Source organism: Vicia villosa, linkage group LG6 (assembly GCF_029867415.1).
Source record: "Vicia villosa cultivar HV-30 ecotype Madison, WI linkage group LG6, Vvil1.0, whole genome shotgun sequence".
NCBI classification, from domain to species: Eukaryota; Viridiplantae; Streptophyta; class Magnoliopsida; order Fabales; family Fabaceae; genus Vicia; species Vicia villosa.
The window spans coordinates 53,458,971-53,480,952 of NC_081185.1; positions in this window are offsets into that span (position 1 = coordinate 53,458,971).

Sequence of the window (21,982 nt, forward strand, 5' to 3'; positions counted from 1 at the left end):
ATCTTGTGCATCATTTAATTTTAAAATTAGGGTTTATGTGTTCTTCGTGTTCATGATGAAATTCGTTAGTTACACTTAGAATAAATGAATTCTGAGCCCATAATCATGTTCCTTGTCCAAAAACGAGTGAGATTGATGTTTACATCATGCCATTTAGTTGAGGAACCAGAGAGTTAGGAATTTGAAAATCTGAAGCTCGAGGAAGAAGATGAACATGGCGCGCGTAAAATTTGAATTTCCTGGCTTATCTGAAAATATAATATATTGAGTGTATATAGTTAACAAGCTGCGCGCGCAGCTCAGTTGGTTAAGTTTTGAAATGTGATCATGAAGGGCGTGGGTTTGAACCTCTCTAGGGCCAAACCAATTTTTTAGCACCCATTTTCATTCCTTTTTTATACAAACTTCACACAATTAATAAACTTATCAAATTAAATCATTTTCACTTCATTTTTCACACAATTGCTATTTAATATACCTACTTTGTGAATAATCAAAAAAATCATAAAAATATTATTTATTTCATGTATTTTAATTAGGTTTAAAATAGTATGTTTTAAATGTTTTCTTAAATACTTTAAAATATATATTTTCATTTTGTTTTAACCTAATTACTTTGTGAATAATTTTATGATAAAACCCTAATTATTTAGGTCTTAATTGGGTATAGATTTCATCTTTGCCTTAATTAAGTTGACTTTTGTCAATATTCAAAACTGTTTTCAATCTCTGATTAAACGGATGATTAAGGTTTTCAAACAACAAAACCTTATATCATTTCAATCATTTTCAACTGTTTCTCATAAACAGTAAATCATTTTTTTAATTGGGCCTCTAATAGAGTGTAAGTCCCAACACCTTCTTCTCTTCTTAGCTTGTTTTCAAAACTGTATTTTCAAAATCTTCTTTCTGTTTTCAAAACATTCTTCTGGTATTTGAAGGGCATTATTCCCGGTGAAACTCTTCAGATACCTATGTGACCTTTGTCCATCTTCACTTCTTCTGTTTTCAAAAACCCTTTACTGTTTATCATATATATTCAACTGTTATCCATCAATTACTGGTAAGGCTTTGTACATACTTCTTCAAAGGCCTCCACTCCAATCAGGTTAGGCTTTACAAGCTTTCAATTTACAGTCTTTATTTAAATTACTGTCAAATATAAACTGTGCATATATATTAGTTTAGAACTAGTTTGAGTGTAAACCCTAGGACAATTAAACTATGTATATATTATAGGAATATGGCCTAGGATTGAGAATGTCTTCCCGGTGAAGGCTCTTTCCTAATTAGAGATCTGTAGTTCAAACCCCCAAGATGAATTGTTCCTGGTGAAACATCTTGGCAAAAACCTTAGAATCCAAAAAAATAGGACACATCCACCCAAAGAGGAATTATTCCCGGTGAAACCTCTTACCCATTTGCTTAGAGCCAAAATAAGTTCAAAACTACATAGCCTTCTCTTGTACTATAACAAGGACCCTCAATGACCCTCGATTAGCCTCCTCTTGGGTTTTGTACAAGGACCCACAGGCTTCTTAAAAGCATTTCCAGCTTCCTCTTGAGCTTGTATACAAGGACCCATCAAGTTTCTTATAAACATAGGAACAGGTCTTTAGTCACCTTTTAACATACCCTGGTGAGTTTCTTCCAATTTAAACCAGACTTTAAACAAGCTAAGTTTGTCTCAATTTCACATTGAGTACACCTTTTGGAATGAGAGACATGGACAGTCTCTGTCACCCTTATCCTCATCAATCTTCCTTAGCAGAGTCTAGGATCCATGTTTGCTTATCCTCAGTCAGTGTCAGCCTTCATCTTGGGCTTTAAACAAGAAGTCTCATTAGATAATCTTTCTGCCTTCATCTTAATAAAAACCCTTGGAAAGGGTTAGCCTCCAAAATCACTTCTTCAAAAAACCAAAGATTCATTTCTCTTAGGAGATAATTTCCCCAAAAGAGTCAAAACCCCTGGAAAGGGTCAGCCTCCAAAAACATGACAAAAATCAGTCTTTTAACAGACAATTTCTCCAGCTGAGTCAAAATCCCTGGAAAGGGTTAGCTTCCAAAAAACAGTCTTTTAATAAATAAATCCTTCAATAGAGTCAAAATCCAACAAAAACAGTTAGCCTCAACCTTGGGCTTCATACAAGGCACCAAAACAATAAAACTCCCTGTTAATAGTCAGCCTCAACCTTGGGCATTGTGCAAGGCAGATAATAGAGTCTCCCCAGTGAGTCCTTCATTATTCAGTAGCCACAACCTTGGGCTTCATACAAGGCAGAAAATAATATTTCCCCTAGTTAGAGTCAGCCTCAATTCTGGGCTTTGTACAGAACACCAAATAAAATCCATCAAAATAAACACTCCCCAAGTAGAGTCAGCCTCAATTCTGGGATTTGTACAGAACATAAAAATCCCTTGTAAATTAACCCCCAGTGGAGTTTTCTCCCAGAGTCAATAAATAATACATTAATCAAAAAGCCTCAAGCTTGGGCCTCATACAAGCCAGTTAAAAAAATAAAATCTTTTATATAGTAGATAGACATAGCTTATCTCTATAGAGAGATCTTTCTTCTATCTCACCACATTCAAACAAACAAACATTACATCATTTCATCATTTTAATCAAGTCTCCCATTTAGGATTTTGAAAGGCATGAGCTGGCAGTAAAACCCAGACATGTGGTAAATTTCCCTAATTTGGATGAGCATCTTTCTTTCATTTAAGAGGCATTTGACTGGTATACTTGCACATACACAAGTAAGGTCCCCCTCTTGAATGAAATGAATTCAGTTATTCTGTCACTCTTTTAATGTTTGTGGTGGAATAGTAGAAATACCTCTCTATAAAGATGACTTCATGTCTCTTTACTGTAAACAGAGATTTAATTCAAGCTTCAACCTTGAGCTTCAAGCAAGGCACCCAAAAATAATTAATTTCCCTAGTTAGTTCCCCGAACTACATTAAGCTCTGACTTCCATTAGGGATATGTAGGCATGAGGTTCACAAGGAATCTCAGCGAGCTAATAAAATACCAAAAAATAGTCAGTCTGTCTGTCTGTCTTTCTTTTATTCAATTCAATTCCTTCTCCTAACACAAAGGAGAAACTTTCCCAATCATTAGCAGTAAACACAATCACAATGACACAGAGAAGGTTCCTGTAGAGTACTACAGATATGTAGGGTGTTTAAACACTTCCCTATGTATAACCGACCTCCCGGACTCTAGAATTTCTAGTCTAGGTGAAATCCCCACACTCAGCAAATTCCTAGGGTTTAGTTGAGATCTTTTTTCCCCTTTCCTACTCGTAGGACAAATAAGAAAGTTCGTGTGATATCGTAGGAAGAACTGAAACAAAATTCATCCCACCACGGGCGCATTCTCCTTCCAAATTTCGCGTGAAGGGTCTAGCGTGCCGTCCTCCCAAGTGAAACGGGGAGGTAAAAAAAAACGAAAACCACAGATTGATGATTGAGCTTGTATATCATGACCACCACCAGGCTTGTTGGATGGGGTCTTTTTATTCCGTTATTTGAACTATCTTGTCAATGTATGGGTATGCCCGAACTTAAGAGAGTGTTATTAATGAAATCTGAGTCTTTTGTTTCCTCTTGAAGCTTATCCTTTGTCACATTGTTAAAAATTCTTGATCAATATTAAAAATTTTGGATACTCTGAAACCACAATAGGGCTTTGCATATATCAGTGGAGTGTAAAGGGACTATGTTATCACGTGTTCTCGTGGATACTGGATCTTCTTTGAATGTATTACCGAAGTCGTCTTTGATGAGGCTAGATTATTCTGGTGTTGAGATAAGGCCGAGTGAATTGACGGTGAGAGCCTTTGATGGCTCAAAGAGATCAGTGTTTGGGGAGGTTGACTTGCCGATAATGATAGGCCCTCAGCTCTTCACTATTACTTTCTTCGTGATGGATATCCACCCGTCTTACAGTTGTCTCCTAGGACGCCCATGGATCCATGCTGCTGGGGCCGTGACTTCCACATTGCATCAGAAACTCAAGTTCGCAACTCAAGGAAAGATAGTCACCATATGTGGGGAAGAAGAACACGTAGTAAGTCATCTCGCGTCTTTCAGGTATATCGAGGTGGAAGGAGAGGTCCACGAGACACCATGCCAAGCTTTTGAGGCTGTCCAGACTATCAAGATCCCCTATGTTGAAAATAACAAGTTGGAGGTCCCCATGTCTTCACTAAAGGAAGCTAAAGCTGTGGTTGAGTCTGGTCATCCTGAAGGATGGGGCCGAGTCTTGGATTTACCAATCAAGCAGGATAAATGTGGGATTGGTTATCAAGTGGGTCAGAGTTCATCTAATGAGGCCCCCAAGAAGCCCGGAACTTTCGTTCCAATCAAGTTCTCTAGTGCTGGCATTGACAAGGATCATATTTGTGTTGCTGATGATGATATGGATATCGATTATGATATCGAGGGATGGATCAAGTCATGTGCCCCATGACAGAAGCTTCTCAACAGGTCATCCGAGGACATCATCTCAATTGCTTTTGATCAAGAGTAATACTGTTTGTTTTTGTTTATCATGCAATAATTCCTGTGTTCTGCCCAAGACACAGTGAACACATGTAGGGCATCATTTGTTGTTTTTCAATGTTAAAATCATTAATAAAATGACGTTTTTTGCATTCAAACATTTTTGTTCCCTGTCTTTCATTTTATTTTACCTTTAGGTTTGTTAAATAAAAAAAAATGGCAACCTTTCTTATTCATCATCATCCCTCCATTCTAAAATAAAGCATAAATCATAATTCATGCAGATCCACTTCTCCTCCAGATTCTGTTGATAACGATTTTGCTATGTGTAACACCCCTTTTCTAACCCCAAATATATCATACAATCAAACAGAGTAAGCATGCATAAAGGAAAAGGGCGTCACATGTTATTTTCATCACAATGAAAACCTAAAGCAAAACATCCAACATTCTTAATATGCAAAGATCATAATTGTAACACAATGTAAACCTCATGCTTTCATACATTATGCATAAACGCTTGCGGAAAAACAATTGAATTGCTATTAAAATTTCAATGAATATATCCCATACTATATTCATCCACCAAATTCGAATTAACATTTAAATCCATAATCTTGGCCACATAGCCTCAAACAACATATCCGAGATCTCAAACAAATACATCCGAATATCCAACAAAACATAGGGAATAGCAATATCCAAACATAAGCATAAGTCTAAATAAAATCCCCCCAAGTGTTACATGATCAGAGCATATGACTCGCTACCTAATCCAATAAAAAACTCAGGAGCTCCTCGGCTAAATCCTCGGACAAGCTACTACTCGTTGGAACCTGCACGTTATCAACGAAGGATAACATTCAAACAGAAGGGTGAGAATTCAAATTCTAAATAGAAAATATAATAATGGGAAATGCAACATAAGTAAGCATACATTTCAAGAATTAATCACTCTTCACAAAACATGTATTTATCTCCAATATAAAGTTAACGTGTTCAACTCAATTAATCATCACAATTAATTCACAACCTCATATATTGCCAATTTACATATATACGCATATATCACTCATACATATATATTTCACATTTCACATCAAATATGTATCAATCACGTATATCTCGTTCTCATCACATTCTCTAATTCATATCAAATGATTCATCATTCCACATATATGCAAATCAATCAAATTCACATCCACACATTCATACCACATAATCACACATAACAACATTTCACACCGACACGTGCGACTCAAGTGTGACTCTATGCGATATGCATGTGGATCCCTCCGTTATCATTTCCGGTCATGCCGATTGTCATTCTCTCTAGACTAGATAACCACCTCAAAGCCCCATACTCGTTAAGCTTTCAAACCCCGTACTCGCTAGGTTTGGGACAAGTAAATAACCTTCGCGAGATTACCCAACATTGCCACTTTCAAAGACTCATGCTTGTGTACGTGTGCAACAAAACAAGACTCATGCATTTAAGACGATCTCTCTATCTCTTAAACTACACAATCACATCTTTCCAACTTTGCACAACATTCAATTCAATCCAATCTTAACACAATTATCATTTAGCATTCCATTACATAATACATTCAATTACACCTCACACATGTTATTTAATCATTTAATAACACATATTGAACATATAAAAGTAATAGGTATGCAAGTCAAGTCTTAAACAAACAAGAAAATATTTTGAGTATAGTTCGCGCCGCCAACCCTTGGTCGCGCCGCGAAGTAACAGACAGAAACAATGTATTTCAAAAATGCATTCAGTTCGCGCCGCATCCACATGTGCGCGCCGCGAAGTACAAGGCAGAACCAAATCATTTCAGAAATTCATTCAGTTTGCGCCGCCACCTTCCGTTCGCGTCGCGAACACAGCGCAGAAATGAATTTTCTGTGTAAACTCAGCACAGTTCCCTCTTTTCATTTCATCACTCAATTCACAGTTCAGTTCATTATTTGCACACGAATTTCACATACATAACATACACATAACCCATATGTATCCTTAGATTCATCAAAGTTTCATTAATTATGCACATCCATGAATTTCACCCAAATCCCAAAGTTAGGTTTTTACATTCTTTTCACCCAACATGTTATAAATCAAAACCCACCCATAGAATCAAGTAAAGAATCATGAATTACATGTTATTTCTACCCATTCCAAGCATAAACAACATCAAGCAACACAAATCTCATGGATTATGAAAATACCCAAAGTGAAATCCCATGTTTTAACACATACAACATTACCCAATCATAGATTCTACAAGAACTTGTATTCAAACCCTTACCTCTTGAATTTCTCCTTCTAACTTCAAGAAATCTACAATCCTCTCCTCTTCTCTCTTCTACTCTTTTGCCTCTTTTCTCTTCTCTACTCTTCTTTCTATCTTTCTATCTAATTTAGGTTAACTCATAGAATTCTCTTCTAACTCTCATTATCTCATTGGGCTTAACCCACCTAATACTCTTTCTCACTCAACTATGCCCATTTAACTAATTTCAAATAAAATTCTACCATTTATTAATTAGATAAATAACATATTTTCACCCAATTAAATAATTATCGCGCAAACAATAATTAAATAAAACACATAAACAATTATCAATTATCAAATAATCCTAATTAATTAAATCTAACAAAAATACGATGTTACAACTCTCCCCCACTTAAAAGATTTTCGGCCTCGAAAATTACCTCAAACAAACAACTCCGGATACGATTCCTTCATCTTATCCTCGAGTTCCCAAGTGATATTACCATTGGCGACTCCACCCCATATCACTTTCACCAAAGCAATCTCTTTACCACGGAGCTTCTTCACCTCTCGATCTTCAATTCGCATAGGTGATGTATCAAACGTCAAATTATCTCTCACTTGAACATCATCTAATTGAACAACATGCGATGGATCCGCAATATACCTCCTCAATTGAGACACATGGAACACATCGTGAAGATTAGAAAGAGACGGTGGTAATGCAATCCGATATGCCACTTCACCTACTCTCTCCGAAATCTGATAAGGACCAATGAAACGCGGCGTCAACTTTCGCGACTTCAATGCTCTACCAACACCCGTTATTGGCGTAACTCGAAGAAACACATGATCATCCTTCTCAAACTCAAGAGCCTTCCTCCTCTTATCATGGTAACTCTTCTGACGACTTTGAGAAGCCTTCATCTTCTCTTGAATCATCTTATTCTTATCCGTAGTCTCTTGAATTAACTCAGGTGCAACCACAACACTCTCTCCCGATTCATACCAACACAAAGGAGTTCTACACCTTCTACCATAAAGAGCCTTAAAAGGTGCAATTCCAATACTCGAATGAAAACTGTTGTTATACGTAAACTCAACCAAAGGTAAGAAACTATCCCAATTTCCTCCTTGTTCCAAAACACAAGACCTCAAAAGATCTTCAAGCGACTGAATAGTTCTCTCCGATTGACCATCAGTTTGCGGATGATACGCCGAACTCAAATGCAACTTCATACCCAAAGCACTTTGCAAACCCTCCCAAAATCTAGAAGTGAACCTTGGATCTCTATCCGAAACGATACTTGACGGAATACCATGTAAACACACAATCTTCTCAATGTATAACTTAGCAAGTCTTTCCATCGAATAGTCCATCCTCATCGGAATAAAATGAGCACATTTCGTCAATCTATCCACAACGACCTAAATTGCCTCGCAATTACTCGATGTCCTTGGCAAACCCGAAACAAAATCCATAGAGATAATATCCCACTTCCACTCGGGAATAGATAACGGTTGCATCAAACCAGACGCCTTTTGATGTTCAATCTTTGACTTTTGACAAGTCAAACACGAATAAACAAACTCCGCTATATCCTTCTTCATACCTTGCCACCAAAACATTTTCCTCAAGTCTTGATACATTTTAGTAGCACCGGGATGAATACTCAAACCACTTCTATGCCCTTCCTCAAGAATTCTCTTTCTCAAATCCATAACATCCGGAATACAAACTCGATCACGACATCTCACAATTCCATTCTCGTCAATCCGAAAATCACCAACAATTCCAATTGTTCAAACAATTCCAATTCTTGAATCATCAACATAGACATATGCAATGATTTCCTACTCAATGCATCGGCTACAACATTCGCTTTTCCAGGATGGTAGTTCAAACTAAAGTCATAATCCTTCAAGAATTCCAACCATCTTTGTTGCCTCATATTCAACTCTTTCTGATCAAACAAATACTTTAAACTCTTGTGATCACTGAAAACGTCAAACCTTGACCCAAACAAATAATGCCTCCAAAGTTTCAAAACAAACACAACGGCGGCCAACTCTAAATCATGTGTCGGATAATTCCTCTCATGAACTTTAAGTTGCCTTGAAGCATAAGCTACCACTTGCCCTTTTTGCATCAAAACGCCTCCCAAACCCAACAATGAAGCATCACAATACACCACAAACGGTTCAAACGGATCTGGCAAAATCAAAATAGGAGCAGAAGTCAACCTTCTCTTAAGCTCTTGAAAATTCGATTCACATTGCGAAGTCCAAATGAAAGCTTGTCCTTTCCTAGTCAACAACTTCAACGGCAAAGATAACTTAGAAAATCCTTCAATGAACTTCCTATAATAACCAGCCAAACCAAGAAAACTTCTAATCTCAGAAACAGACTTAGGAGCTTCCCATTGAGATATAGCTTCAATCTTTGACGGATCAACAGAAATACCTCCACTAGAGATCACATGGCCAAGAAAACTCACTTCCTTTAACCAAAATTCACACTTCGAAAGCTTAGCAAACAACCTTTTCTCCTTCAACACCGATAACACAATCCTCAAATGCTCAGCATGATCATCTTCATTCTTGGAGTAGATCAAAATATCGTCAATGAACACAACCACAAACTTATCCAGATAATCATGAAAAATCCTATTCATATACTCCATGAATACACCAGGTATATTGGTCACATCAAACGGCATAACAGAATACTCATAATGACCATACCTCGTCCTAAAAGCAGTCTTCTGAATATCCTCCGCCTTCACACGAATCTGATAATACCCAGACCTCAAATCAATCTTGCTAAACACACAAGCTCCAGCCAACTGATCCATCAAATCATCAATCCTTGGAAATGGATACTTGTTCTTAATTGACACTTTGTTCAATTGCCTATAATCAACACAAAGCCTCATAGAACCTTCCTTCTTCTTAACCAACAAAACAGGTGCACCCCATGGCGATACACTAGGACGAATAAACTTCTTCTCCAACAAATCCTCAAGTTGACTCTTCAACGCTTTCAACTCAGAAGCAGACATCCTATATGGAGCCATCGATACAGGACTAGTTCCAAGAACTAAATCAATCGAAAACTCAACTTCACGTTCCGGCGGTAAATCACTTACATCCTCAGGGAATACCTCCTCAAAATCACAAACTATTGGCAATTCATCAATGGTTCTCCTCTCATGCACATCTAAGGTTGCCAATAACATAAACAATTCAGCCCCATCTTGAACAGATTCACCAACTTGCTTCGCAGACAAAAACAAATCTTCCTTAACACCAATCTCAAGAAAAATAACAGTCTTATCAAAACAGTTGATATACACACGATTAAATTCTAACCAATTCATACCCAAAATCAAATCTGTCATACCCCAAAATTTGCCCGATCAAATCTACGTCTGTTAATTCATCAAGGGTCAAAATTAAGAGCCATGGGGTTTGACATTCCTATTGTCAAACCCGCCCTCTTATAAAATATCCTGAGAAATAAATAGGGTGCGATTAATAGGTGTTTCAAGGGTTTCATCAATTGTTAATATTATTTTCCTTTTACTAACATTTGCGTTTTTTGGATTATTATTAGTAATTTTTATTACTTCTAACTATTAGTATTTAATATTATTAATTTTATTATTAATATTAATATTAATATTAGGTGATATTATTATTAATATTGTCTAGGGTTATTATTATGGAATTTGTATATATTGCTATTAATTATTATTATTATTATCATATTGTTGAAATAAAAAAATAAAATAAAAAAGAGAAAGAAAAAAAAAGCCCAAAGACTCAATTTGGGAAGAGGCGTGAGAATTGGAAGAATTGGCTGAACAGAATAAGGAAAAAAACAAGATTTGGAAAGTTAAGATTTTGATTTGAATGTCCAAAATCAGCAAGATATGATTCAATTTTGTTGACCTAGAATTGCCTCTATATATATTCAGATGATTCGTATGCAGGGGGAGGATTGGCCGCTGAAAAACTCTTGTTCAAAACTCAGAAAAATGGTGAAAAGCAATGGCCATGGCAGAAATGGTTGGAAGGCGATTCAAGCCTCTCTAGGCATTTAAAACGCTTCCTCTGCCTTCTCTGGAGAGAACCCGATCCTTACCAACATCTGAGGCATCGTGTATCACGGCCAACACACCTACGGTTTGCCCATTTATTTTCGTTTTCGATTACGCCAAGTTACGTGTCATAAATGGTTTGTGAGTATATGGTTGAGTTCTGATGGCTATGGGGAACGTTTATGGATCGCTAATTGTGAGTTTGGATGCGTATTTTGTCAATTACCATTGTTAGGGTTTTATGTTCGTGAAAAGGGGATTCATACTTTGGAGGGATTAGAGACCAAATTAAGGGGACTAATGCATTCGTAGGCTAATATATATGCGTTCTGGGCTGTTATTTGGCGTGGTTTGATTTTAATTTGTAGGTTTAAAGGGGGAAGGCCTATGGCAACGCGTGAAACCGTTGCCTAATGGTTCTGTAATTTTCAGAAAGTCTCGCGAGGAAGAAGACCGGCTGGGGGCGCGTGTTTCGTTTTTAAAATCTTCATTTCTTTTGTTTTATTATATATTGTCTTGTGTGTTAAAATGACAACAAAAAAGCGCAGCTGGAATGGCGGAGAAGATATTATGATAACCACGCAGTCCCTAGTTCGATCCCCAGCGCTGCCAACTTCTTTTTACCACTCTTTGGTTTTCACTGATCCAGTGCAAGCGTCTCACGCGAGACCACGGTAAGCCCTCATGCATCAACCCTCAGATCTCACGCATGGTAGATCTCACGCATCTGAACGCCGTCCCACCATGGATCTGCAAGGGCGCACCACACTAGAGTATTGCCAGGTTTCTTTGTATATATTCATTATTATTTATTTTGTTTTATTATGTACTTAGATTAAACATTAGATAAATAGGTTTAAATGAATTAATTTATTCTAATTAGGATTAGGATAGTATAAAAATAGGATTAGGCTAATAATTAATTAGGATTATTCCGATTATTTCGATTTTTCGATTTAATTTATTGTAATTAATTTTAATTATTATAAAAACCATAAGAGCCCTATATAAATATATTAAGATATTAAGGTTTGCCCGATCCCATGAGTTTTTTTTGGCCAAAGTGATAGGATTTAATTTAGTATTCGTTTCGATCGTATTAATCGGTCGCGATGGGTAGTAATCGTTCAATTAATTATCAATTAAATTGATATAATTCAAATGCATATTATTTGGCTAAAGGGTTTCAACCATTTTTATTGGTTGCGATGATTAGCCTATTTCCCTTATTCTAATTCATTATCATTTTTAATCGAATCAATCGGTTACGAGGGATAATGATACAAACTAAATAATTAAAAATCCTTAAAAAACACATTTATTCGTTATTAGTGATAATTGAATCTATCAATTAAAATTGGTAACGATACAACTACTAATCTTTTAACTATGGTGATCGAATCTATCGATCATTGCGGTTAATGGTAACAAATAAAATCAGGGTTGTACGCCCAAACATTCAAAACACACTAAACCACAAAACTATAGATTTTCATCTCTGCGATTTTCAAATCTACGATAAGGTAATTCAAAATACCTTCGAACTTCGCATTTCAAAACTACGATAGGTCATTAAAAAAGCCTTCAAACCATATCATATCAAATTCAAAGGCGTACAACCCTGTGCCCGAACTACGTAGACTCTGATCCTCCACAAGGAGGTACGTAGGCACTTGGCAACAAGGCGAGTCCCCTTCCCAAAAATCTCAATTTTTCCCCTTCTCATTTCCTTAGCTATTAACCTCTGTAATTTTGCCATAAACCTTTATCTTTGAAATGTTAGCCTTTAAGAAAGGGTTGAGGGTGCCTAACACCTTCCCTTAACCCGAATATAGTATCTTACCCTAAATCTCTTAACCGTTAAAGGTTTCCTATTCGCCTTGGTAGAATAGGTGGCGACTCTCTAAGTTATAAATTTTTAGGCAGGTTGCTACAGCTGGCGACTCTGCTGGGGACAACTTAAATGGTGAATACTATGCTCCTATAGGTTTTTGTTTTGGCAGGGTTTAGGGTTGGCAACTTTTTTTTTAGGGTTTGGCTAACGTGCTTTTTTTCAGGGTTTGTAATTATTTTTATTTATTTTTTTTAAATTTTGTTTATTTATTTATTTTTATCTAAAAATATTTAATTATTTAGGATATGTTTATATCTAATCGCTTATGTGAATATATTTATATTTTATTGCCTGTTATATTTTTATATGCACTGCTGGATATTATGTCGTGTTAAAACCCTAAGTGTGGGAGTTAACTTTGAGATCAATAAGGGACATGAATCGCCTACGAGTCTCATTGATAACTCCACTCGGAGTGGGTTGAGTATTCGGAAATGTCCAAAACGAGGCTTGACTTTGTTGAGGGCAGGACTGGATACTTGGCTGATCTCTTCGAGAACCTACCCCAAAAATTCGAACCTCAGGGATAAAATGAGTTGTTCTAAAATCCGAAGAGACAAAAAGTCTCGGAGGCTACGAACGACCCCATGAGACCTTCTAGAACCCCTTATAAAAAGGTTGGCTCCCAAGAGCCGCTACGTCGAACCTATGAACTTATGAACCTAGGACCTATGTGATTATCTGTTATATGTATATGTATGTGTTGATCATTTTCTTATTGTTTCTTTTTCCATTCATCATACATCATGTGCATTCTTGCATCATATTTTATTCAAAAAAAGGAAAAGAAAGGAAAAAGGATATCATGCATATCATGCATGGCATACATATCATTTTCATGGCATTAAGAGAAGACTTCTCTTCTATCTCCAGAACAAGGGACCATTGTGAAGAATAATCTAACATCCCGACCGTCTTATCAAACAAGATTTCAGCAAAAGAGATCAATGGATCAGCTGGAACAGAATCAAGCCGCCTTTCGTGAGGAAGTGGATCAACTAAAGGTTAGTATGGAAGAAGTTAAAGGAGGTATGACTCAGATGCTAGGATTCATGAAGGCCCTCCTGGATAAACAAGAAAAAGCAAAAGAGGTTCAGTCTGGGATACCCTGGTTCAGGATGAGATCCCTAACGACGAAAACCCGCTGCTAGGATTTGTTCCAGGCTTTGGCCCAGCTAAGGACAAACCTCAGGTCCGATCTGTCAGGAGAGCTATCCAGTTCCAAGAGAAAGGAGAGACCTCCCAAGAAGGATTTGTCCCCACTCCACAAATGAAAGGGACAACCCGCACAGTTCGCATTCCTGCTAGCAATGTCCCTAGGGATGATGATTACCTGGATCTACAATACGGAGTGCAAGAGGTGGACAACACAAACCAAGCACCTCAGACGCAACAGTCTAATCCCAACTCTAGGGAAGACTCCAAGGTTAATGAATAAATCATGGCGCTAGAAGAGAGACTAAAAGTGGTAGAAGGATACGATGTCTTCGACGTGAATACCTTCGAAATGAGCTTGGTCTCAGACTTAACTATTCCACGCAAATTCAAGATTCCAGACTTCGAGAAATACAAAGGGCTCACGTGTCCGAGGAATCACTTGCGCATGTATGTGCGAAAAATGGCTGCCTATGCTCATGATCAAAAACTGATGATACACTTCTTCCAAGAAAGTTTAAGCGGAGCGTCTATTGACTGGTATATGCAACTAGAGAAATCCTATATCAGAAGCTGGAATGATCTGGCTAACACATTCTTGAAGCAGTACAAGTACAACTTGGACATGGCACCCAGTCGGATGCAATTACAAAACATGTCCCAGAAGAAAGATGAATCATTCAAGGAGTATGCCCAAAGGTGGAGGGAAATGGCTTCTCGAGTCCAACCTCGCCTAATGGAAAAAGAACTGGTGGACATATTTATGAGCACCTTGCAAGGGCCGTACTACGACAAGATGGTCGGAAGCATATCTTCGGGGTTCTCAGACTTGGTAGTCATTGGTGAGAGAATTGAAGATGGAATCAAAAATGGGAAGATACAAGGGGCACCCTCAGGTTCCTATCACACAAAGAAGTCATATGACGGAAAAAAGGAATCCAACACTGTGGGGGCAATCATGGGTAATCAGACCCCAGTATCACAGCAAAGGGATCAGCAAAAGCAACAGGGTGGCCAACGTACCTGGAGGCCCAAGCCAAAACGATCATTCACCCCGTTGTACATGCCACTGTCTCAAGCTTTGCAACGTTTGCTCAGTCAGAACTTGGTAACTCTGCTACCTCCATACTCAGCTCCAGTTAACCCCGCTCCTGGGTACAAGCATCAGGCTAAGTGCGCTTATCACTCAGATAGTCCTGGTCATGATACAGAGGATTGTGGGCCGTTAAAGCACAAGATCCAAGATTTGATTGAAGAAGGGCTCATTGAGTTCGAAGATTCTCGCAAGTCTAATGCCATAGGTGGCTAGAAGGAGGATTTCTTAGATCATTAGTTTTGTCTTCATTCGCATTTTCTTTCCGTTTGTTTAAACATTAGTCTGACGACATATGCTGTGTACTTTACAATAATCATTAATGCATTGCTTACGTTTGTCTTGATTCATTCCTAGTGTTCTCACTATATTTAAAACTGTGTTTTTACTCGGTTTTCTCATTTGTGATATTCAACTCTCGTTAAAAGTCGTACACCTTTAGAGGGAGAATGACAAAAACGATACCACAATTTCATACATTACGCTTTCGAACAGACCGTGTTGACGATGTACAAGCATTGTTTCAATTCCTAAATAACGGAGATATAAGGATGTTAATGCCTTGTCAACCCCTTTGAGCCTAAAGAAGTAGGAGTTTTCCTTCGCGTACAAAATAAAAACCCTCAAAATATAACCTGGGGAAGGGTAGTTGTTCAGTTAACTTGATTACCCCAAATTGTTCCTTTGAACATAATCACTGATGGTTCTCCGTCATAATTAAGCTTGACAGTCAATGTCCGCAAAGAAAAAGAAAAAACAACGCAAGGCCTATCAAGTCAAAACCTATTAAGGGAGACTTAGGCAAAATTGGGGCATCCCGATGACTGTAATTTTAAATAAACAGTTCAGGCAAAAAGTAGGGATAATAAAGTAAAAAAAAGGGGGTCACTATATACCCATGACAAAAGGAAAATATTATAAAAGGAGGATGACTGTCTTTGCAGATAAACCTTTGGTTTTTAAACCATCATGAACATCAGTATTCCCAAAGTCTTTTGGAGCGTAAACACATAGTCAACTGAGCGTAGGACTGGAGAACATCACGAAGAGTGGAATGGGTACAAATAAACTTTGAGCCACTATCCTTTGTTTCTTAAAACCGTGAACCAGGCCACGTTATAACCCTTAAAAGTCCTAACTGAAGCATGGTTAGTTCGAAAGCATATCGTTACCAAAGGTATCCCGACTCCTTAAGGTCTACTATAACTCTTAAGTTAATATCACTTTCTTACAAAAAACAAAAAAACAAAAACTTCGTTTTACTAAAAAAAAAATGTTTTTAAACTTTTAAGACAGACATATGCATTCGTGTCTTATGAATTTCATTATAAAGTACACTTGTCTATGTAGTTTCAACTGTTTAAACATCAGGGAGAAGTTGCATGGGGCATGGCTAATGACTAAAAAAAAAAAATCCTACCGACAGGCGAAATGGCTTTCTTTTAAAAAAAAAAGAAGCGAGCTCATCAAAAGAAGAAACATCTCTTACATATGACTGAGATAGCTAAGGTGTACACGGGGCATAACCCATCATTATCCCATTTACATGGGGCAACCTAATCCAGATCCATAGAATCTCTCATAGACGCTGAATAGCCCATGGGGCAAGCCCATTACCTGGGGGCACGTTGCAAAGGTCACTCAGTATCAGATGGGGTCAATACCACTCTCACATCCTTTCCAGGAACCTTTATAGGACATCTCCCAATCTGTCCATGTAGTCTTCTTTAAGACAGGTTCAAATATTTCTTACCGTTTCTAGGAGCCTTTTTCAGATAGTCTTTTAAATACACATCTCCTCATCCTTTCTACGAGCCGTTTCAGGTAACTCTCTTCATTTTCAGGAATCTTTTCAGATAGGCTTCTCTAAGACATATTCCTTTCTAACTAATCTTCTTCAAGATACTCATCGATCTTTCCAGTTAGTTTTTTTTAAAGACATATTCAAACTCCTCTTACGCTTCCAAGAACCTTGTCAAAATTTGTCTAAAGTACAGAGTCTTCTATAAGACAGTCTCATATCCTTTCTAGGTTAATCTTCTTTAAGATGTCTTTTCCTAAGTTTTGTTTAAAACGCCACAAAAATAGTCTCCATCCTCTATAGGAATCTTTTAGACCCTCTTCATAAACAGGTCCCTCTGATCTTTTTAAAAGCATAGTCTTGTTTAAGACAATTTCCCATTCTTTCCAAGGACCTCTTCAGGTAATCTTATAAAAAAAAACATCACCTCATTCTAAGTACTCAGCAAATCACCGTCCGTCGGATGCGACCGAAACGCATGACTCATTCGGAAAAGCATCTGCTTCACATTCAAATCAACACTTAGCATCAAGGAGACCTCGAAATTGGTCTAATCAAAGACGATCATTCATGATAAAAACCCTTGAATGGGGAAACCACGTTCAGAGGGTTTTCCTAAAACAGGGGCATACAATCAAGGATCCTATTGACTAGGGGCACATCTTTCAAGAATTCAAACACTGGGGCAATGCATATCAGGCAAGACATGGTGAAACTCGAGTTCCCTCTAAAGGTCCCTCCTTCAGATTAAGGGGCACGTCTCCCAAAATTTCTGATATTCGGGAAGTCACACTAGTATCACACAGGGAGCATTGTTGCGTAATTGATCTTCCCACGCCCGTACTATTTACGTCCCGCAGTGTGGGATCGGAATACATGCATAATTCTCATTTATTTTGAGAATCTCATTACATGACACATGCATCATGACATTGCATAAAACTAACGCTGCCTTTTCAGGTCACTTAATAATCAAAAGGATGTTATCATCCAATTACAGTGCAAATACGATCGTATCAACGATTCAATCTTAACAGATACAATTCTAATACCTCATTCCAAGTCTTTCTTCAAAGATAATCCAGAAGCAATCAAAGAATTTCTTACCTCTCCAGGTAGTCTTGTCCAATACGGTTAGCAACTTTTCCAAGCAGTCTTGTTTAAGACATATCCTAACCTTTCTAGGTAGTTTTGTTTAAAATGTTTCATAGCCTTTATAGGAACCTTTCTAAGTAGTTTTGTTTAAAACGTTTCATGTCCTTTATAGGAACCTTTATAGGTAGTTATGTTTAAAACATTTCATGTCCTTTATAGGAACCTTTGTAGGTAGTTTTGTTTAAAACGTTTTATATCCTTTATAGGAACCTTTCTAGGTAGTTTTGTTTAAAAACATTTCATGTCCTTTATAGGAACCTGTCTAGGTAGTTTTGTTTAAAATATATCGTGCCCTTTATAGGAACCTGTCCAGGTAGTTTTGTTTGAAACACATCATGCCCTTTATAGGAACATGTCTAGGTAGTTTTGTTTGAAATAGAGTTAAATAAGTTTTTGGTCCCTATAAATATCTCAAATTTCGTTTTTAGTCCCTATAAAAAAAATGTCGGCATTTAGTCCCTATAAAATTATTTTTCATTCACTTTTAGTCCCTCTACAGGGACCAAAAGTGAATGAAAAAGTTATTTTATAGGGACTAAATGTCGACATTTTTTTATAGGGACTAAAAACGAAATTTGAGATATTTACAGGGACCAAAAACTTATTTAACCCTTTAAAATATATCGTGCCCTTTATAGGAACCTGTCCAGGTGGTTTTGTTTAAAACATATCATGCCCTTTATAGGAACCTTTCTAGGTAGTTTTGTTTAAAACATATTGTGGCCTCTATAGGAATCTTTCTAGGTAGTTTTGTTTAAAACGTATCGTATCCTGTCTAAGAGCCTTTCCAGGTGAGTCTTGTGTAAGACGTATCACATCCTTTCCAAAAAAACTTTTCTAGGTTAGTCTTGTGTAAGACGTATCCTAATCTCTCTAGATAGTCTCGTTAAGACATTCATATCCTTTATAGGAACCTATGTAGATAGTCCTGTTTAAGACGTATGATGCCTCTCTAGGTAGCCTTCTTAAAATGTTTATCCAATCTTTTCTAAGACCTACTTAGTTCTTTTAAAGAACTCCTCAGTTAGTCTTCTCCAAGACATTCTTCCTAAGCATTGTTCAAAGCTTAAGCTTCTTCGCATCAACCTTCGATATACCTTGTTCAGGAACCTCTTCAGGTAGTCTTATGTAAGACATTATTTCCTCTCTCCTCAGATACAATCAAATGATCCAGGTCTGAAAAGCATATGCTTTAGACAAGTACCCTGCCAAGCATATAGGTGGCATCTATAAGCCCATCTCCCACAGAACTCCTTCCCTATGCAAGCAAATTTCAGGGCATTTCAGTGTCCAATCATCTTCTACCTCTTCAGGTTCAAGAAGATTGAACAGGGGCAGCTGTCATACCCCAAAATTTTCCCGATCAAATATACGTCTGTTAATTCATCAAGGGTCAAAATTAAGAGCCATGGGGTTTGACATTCCTATTGTCAAACCAGCCCTCTGATAAAATATCCTGAGAAATAAATGGGGTGCGATTAACAGGTGTTTCAAGGGTTTCATCAATTGTTAATATTATTTTCCTTTTACTAACATTTGCGTTTTTTGGATTATTATTAGTAATTTTTATTACTTCTAACTATTAGTATTTAATATTATTAATTTTATTATTAATATTAATATTAGGTGATATTATTATTAATATTGTCTAGGGTTATTATTATGGAATTTGTATATATTACTATTAATTATTATTATTATTATCATATTGTTGAAATAAAAAAAAAAGAGAAAGAAAAAAAAATCCCAAAGATTCAATTTGGGAAGAGGCGTGAGAATTGAGGGAATTGGCTGAATAGAATAAGGAAAAAAAAAGATTTGGAAAGTTAAGATTTTGATTTGAATGTCCAAAACCAGCAAGATATGATTCAATTTTGTTGACCTAGAATTGCCTCTATATATATTCAGATGATTCGTATGCAGGGGGAGGATTGGCCGCTGAAAAACTCTTGTTCAGAACTCAGAAAAATGGTGAAAAGCAATGGCCATGGCAGAAATGGTTGGAAGGCGATTGAAGCCTCTCTAGGCATTTAAAACGCTTCCTCTGCCTTCTCTGGAGAGAACCCGATCCTTACCAACATCTGAGGCATCGTGTATCACGGCCAACACACCTACGGTTTGCCCATTTATTTTCGTTTTCGATTACGCCAAGTTACGTGTCATAAATGGTTTGTGAGTATATGGTTGAGTTCTGATGGCTATGGGGAACGTTTATGGATTGCTAATTGTGAGTTTGGATGCGTATTTTGTCAATTACCATTGTTAGGGTTTTATGTTCGTGAAAAGGGGATTCATACTTTGGAGGGATTAGAGACCAAATTAATGGGACTAATGCATTCGTAGGCTAATATATATGCGTTCTGGGCTGTTATTTGGCGTGGTTTGATTTTAATTTGCAGGTTTAAAGGGGGAAGGCCTATGGCAACGCGTGAAAACCGTTGCCTAATGGTTCTGTAATTTTCAGAAAGTCTCGCGAGGAAGAAGACTGGCTGGGGGCGCGTGTTTCGTTTTTAAAATCTTCGTTTCTTTTTTTTATTATATATTGTCTTGTGTGTTAAAATGACAACAAAAAAGCGCAGCTGGAATGGCGGAGAAGATATTATGATAACCACGCAGTCCCTAGTTCGATCCCCAGCGCTTCCAACTTCTTTTTACCACTCTTTGGTTTTCAACGATCCAGTGCAAGCGTCTAACGCGAGACCACGGTAAGCCCTCATGCATCAACCCTCAGATCTCACGCATGGTAGATCTCACGCATCTGAACGCAATCCCACCATGGATCTGCAAGGGCGCACCACACTAGAGTATTGCCAGGTTTCTTTGTATATATTCATTTTATTATTTATTTTGTTTTAATATGTATTTAGATTAAACATTAGATAAATAGGTTTAAATGAATTAATTTATTCTAATTAGGATTAGGATAGTATAAAAATAGGATTAGGCTAATAATTAATTAGGATTATTCTGATTATTTCGATTTTTCGATTTAATTTATTGTAATTAATTTTAATTATAATAAAAACCATAAGAGCCCTATATAAATATATTAAGATATTAAGGTTTGCCCGATCCCATGAGTTTTTTTGGCCAAAGTGATAGGATTTAATTTAGTATTCGTTTCGACCGTATTAATCGGTCGCGATGCGTAGTAATCGATCAATTAATTATCAATTAAATTGATATAATTCAAATGCATATTATTTGGCTAAAGGGTTTCAACCATTTTTATTGGTTGCGATGATTAGCCTATTTCCCTTATTCTAATTCATTATCATTTTTAATCAAATCAATCGGTTACGAGGGATAATGATACAAACTAAATAATTAAAAATCCTTAAAAACACATTTATTCGTTATTAGTGATAATTGAATCTATCAATTAAAATTGGTAACGATACAACTACTAATCTTTTAACTATGGTGATCGAATCTATCGATCATTGCGGTTAATGGTAACAAATAAAATCAGGGTTGTACGCCCAAACATTCAAAACACACTAAACCACGAAACTATAGATTTTCATCTCTGCGATTTTCAAATCTACGATAAGGTAATTCAAAATACCTTCGAACTTCGCATTTCAAAACTACGATAGGCCATTCAAAAAGCCTTCAAACCATATCATATCAAATTCAAAGGCGTACAACCCTGTGCCCGAACTACGTAGACTCTGATCCTCCATAAGGAGGTACGTAGGCACTTGGCAACAAGGCGAGTCCCCTTCCCAAAAATCTCAATTTTTCCCCTTCTCGTCTCCTTAGCTATTAACCTCTGTAATTTTGCCATAAACCTTTATCTTTGAAATGTTAGCCTTTAGGAAAGGGTTGAGGGGGCCTAACACCTTCCCTTAACCCGAATATAGTATCTTACCCTAAATCTCTTAACCGTTAAAGGTTTCCTATTCGCCTTGGTAGAATAGGTGGCAACTCTCTAAGTTATAAATTTTTAGGCAGGTTGCTACAACATCAAGTTGCTCTA